At 43.5% G+C, this 3,736-nt stretch overlaps 1 pseudogene; it reads left to right on the top strand.

Annotated features, from left to right (window-relative positions):
* The first annotated feature begins 961 nt into the window (after window positions 1-961).
* Window positions 962-1,291, top strand: LOC111552048 (annotated as a pseudogene).
* Window positions 1,292-3,736: the final 2,445 nt, after the last annotated feature.

Raw genomic sequence — 3,736 nt, 5'->3', positions numbered from 1 at the left:
AAAAAAAAAAAAAAAAAAAAAAAAAAAAAAAAAAAATATATAGAATTACCACATGATCCAGCAATTTTGCTTTACTTCTAGGTATATACCCAGAAGGACTGAAAACAGGGACTCAAACACACCTGTACATCAATGTTCAGAGCAGCATTATTCACAGCAGCCAAAAGGAAAACAACCCAAATGTCCACTGATAGACGAATGGATAGACAAAATATGATCTATACATAGAATAAAATTATATTCCATAGAATGGAATAGAATTCAGCCTTAAAAAGGAGTGAAATTCTGATACATGCTACCACATGGATGAACCTTAAAAACATGATGCTGGCCGGGCGCAGTGGCTCACGCTTGTCACCCCAGCACTTTGGGAGGCCGAGGTGGGTGGATCACGAGGTCAGGAGATCTAGATCATCCTGGCTAACACGGTGAAACCTCATCTCTACTAAAAACACAAAAAAATTAGCCAGGTGTGGTGGCGGGGGCCTGTAGTCCCAGCTACTCGGGAGGCTGAGGCAGGAGAATGGCGTAAACCCGGGAGACGGAGCTTGCAGTGAGCTGAGATCCGGCCACTGCACTCCAGTCCGGGCGACAGAGCGAGACTTCGTCTCAAAAAAAAAAAAAAAAAAAAAACCATGATGTTAAGTGAAATATGCAAGATTGTATGATTCCCCTTAGAAGAGGTAAATGGAATAGTCAAATTCATAGAGACAGAAAATATAATAGAGGTTACCTGGGGCTGGAGAAGAGTGGAATGTGGAGTTATTGTTTGATGGGTAAAGTTTCTGTTTGGGATGATAAAAAACTTCTGGAAACGGTTGGTGGTGATGGTTACACAATATGGCGAATGTACTTAATGCCGTTGAATTGAACACTTAAAAACGGTTGAAATAGAAATTTTGTGCTGTTTATATTACCATATTAAAAACATATATTACAAAATAAAGAGGCCGCGGTCGCTATGGAGGAACCGCAGATGCAGCTCAAGGGGAAGAAAGTCACGGACACATTCACTGAGAGCATCTCCGTCCTGGCAAATGAGCCGTCGGTGGCCCTGTACCGACTGCAGGAGCACGTGCGCCGCTCCCTCCCGGAGCTGGCCCAGCACCAGGCAGCCATACAGCGTCCGGAGGTGCAGAGCCAGGGAGCCATCTACACCGCGGAGTACGACCGCAGCGCCGGGAAGAAGCTAATGGACGGTAGCGTCTACTTCCGCAGCGTGGAAGGTCTGCTCAAACAGGCCATCGGCATCCGAGACCATACGAATGCCAGTGCCCAGGGCCACAGGTAGCTGCTGGGACCGCCCGCCCCCGCTGACACTCTCAGCCGCAGGTACTGTCTCTCAGCTGCGCTGGGAACCGCTGCTTCTCGCTTATTCGAAAACTCTTTCCTCTTGTCAAAAAAATTAATTTAAAAAAATAATAAAGATACGCCGGGCACGGTGGCTCATTCCTGTAATCCCAGCACTTTGGGAGGCCAAGGCAGGTGGATCGCTTGAGGTCAGGAGTTCGAGACCAGCCTGGCCAACATGGTGAAATCCTGTCTCTTCTAAAATACAAAAATTAGCTGGGCTTGGTGGCAGGTGCCTGTAATCCCAGCTACTCGTGAGTTTGAGGCAGGAGAATCGCTTGAACCTGGGAGGCGGAGGTTGCAGTGAGCCAGGATCATGCGGCTACACTCCAGCCTGGGTGACAGAGCAAGACTCCATCTCAAAAAAGTAAATAAATAAAAAATAAAAATAAAAACACTAACAGTATTTAACCACCACAGAAATTTTAAAAAATGCCATAGCTTCATACCAGAAATTGCCCTTGTTTTCAAATGTGCATTATAGTTTATATTTCTAAGCATAAATTTAATTTTAGTTTTATGTGTTTTTTAAACTTTGAGATAGACTGTTGAACACTCTGCAGGGGACAAATGTTTGATCCTGTTAACCAAACAAAAGCTAAGCAGAGTTCTTATTAAGCTAATTTTTAAAAAATCTCCACTGTATAGCATGCAGTCTTTTTCAAATGCAAATGACTCCAGACCTTTTAGTAATTTATTGATCCAGTGTTCCTCCGGACACTGTAGACTATTGTTAACCAGTCACCTTCACAATATAATTTGAGGATTCGCCACCACCACCGATTGATTGATAATCTTATTCCTTGTTGTTCATCATTTTATTCTTTCTATAATTTATGGATCAATCTAACACTTATTTATTGAGTACCAACATTGTGCCAATCACTATTCTATTCTAAGCGCCATTCAATGTCTTGGTGAGCTTCCTATGCCTAGACATGTGTAATCTAAAGTACCTTCTGTTTACTATTATCCCTGAGCTTGTCCAATCAAAGGCTTGCCCCATTTCACATGGATCCATCTCACCTTTTGTATAAAACACATGGGAGGAGGGGCTTCTTAGTTGGGATTGGCAGGGTCTAGCGTTGGAAGGAATATCTTCTTTTCACTCATTGTTCGCAAACCTTTTCTCCTGGGCCCTCAAGCAATGGGGAGTTCGCTTTTTCAAGCAGCGCCACAGGTTCATACCATGAAACTATCTCTACTTTCCATTTAAGTGGATCTGGGGCATCTGGGCCAGAAACGTGGGATATACTGTTCTTTGGGACTTCTCGCTCTCCGGAATCCTGTTTTCCCAAGAGAGGAATCTCCTTGGCTATTGCGACCCAGAGGCTTACTCATTTATTCATCAAAAATATACAGAGTATCTTCTAGAACCTGTACTTTTTCTTTTCTTTCTTTCTCTCTTTCTTTCTCTTTCTCTCTCTCTCTTTCTTTTTCCTTCTTTCTTTTTAGATGAGTCTTGGTCTGTTACCCAGGCTTGAGTGCAGGGGCATGATCTCGGCTCACAGCAACCTCCACCTCCTGGGTTCAGGCGATTCTTCTGCCTCAGCTATCCCAGTAGCTGAGATAACAGGCGCAGGCCATCACACCCAGCTAATTTTTGTATTTTTAGTAGAGATGAGGTTTCACCATCTTGGCCAGGCTAGTCTTGAACTCCTAACCTCATGATCCACCTCCCGCAGCCTCCCAAAGTGCTGGGATTACAGGCGTGAGCCACCTTGCTCAGCCTAGAACCTGTAATTTTTTTTTTTAACCAGGTCCTAGGAATATAAAAATGAATAAAATTTTTTCCTTAACTAGAAAAACTAGGCACATATCAGTGTAACAAAAATTCACTGTGATAATAATATGCTATTAGCAACAGCTGAGTTACAGCAATTCCAAATACCTACTGAATGCTCATTATTTTCCAAAAATTGTTCTAAGTACGTTACACGTGTTATCTTGTTATATATCCATAACACACTTATGAGATTGTTACTTATATTCTTCCATTTTGTAGATAAAGGAACAGGGCGCGGGTCCACAGTTATACCACTAAGAAATGGCATAGTTGGGATTTGCACCCAAGCAGTTTGGCTCCAGAGTTGGCACTGTTAGTCACTATTCTATGATGTGTCTCTAGTGTTAGCATAAGGCAGTAGAGGAGAGGCCTCTCCTGTGAAATCACAACATAAGTGCTACTTGAGCTGGGTCTTGATGGTTGAGTCACATTTCATTAAGTAGCAGGTAGACGTATGTATGAGGAGGGTGGAGGAGGAATGGAGGGAGGGATTGCTGCACCTATGGTTGTATAAGTTGCGCACAGTGATGCCCAGCTAAGAAAATGCAGACGGGGGGCTGGAATCTACAGCCCCTTTTCTCACTGGGCTGTGGATCCTGG

Source organism: Piliocolobus tephrosceles, chromosome 10 (genome assembly GCF_002776525.5).
Source record: "Piliocolobus tephrosceles isolate RC106 chromosome 10, ASM277652v3, whole genome shotgun sequence".
NCBI lineage: Eukaryota > Metazoa > Chordata > Mammalia > Primates > Cercopithecidae > Piliocolobus > Piliocolobus tephrosceles.
The sequence above is the reverse complement of the archived record's forward strand: the minus strand, read 5'-3'. Positions and strand labels throughout refer to the sequence as shown.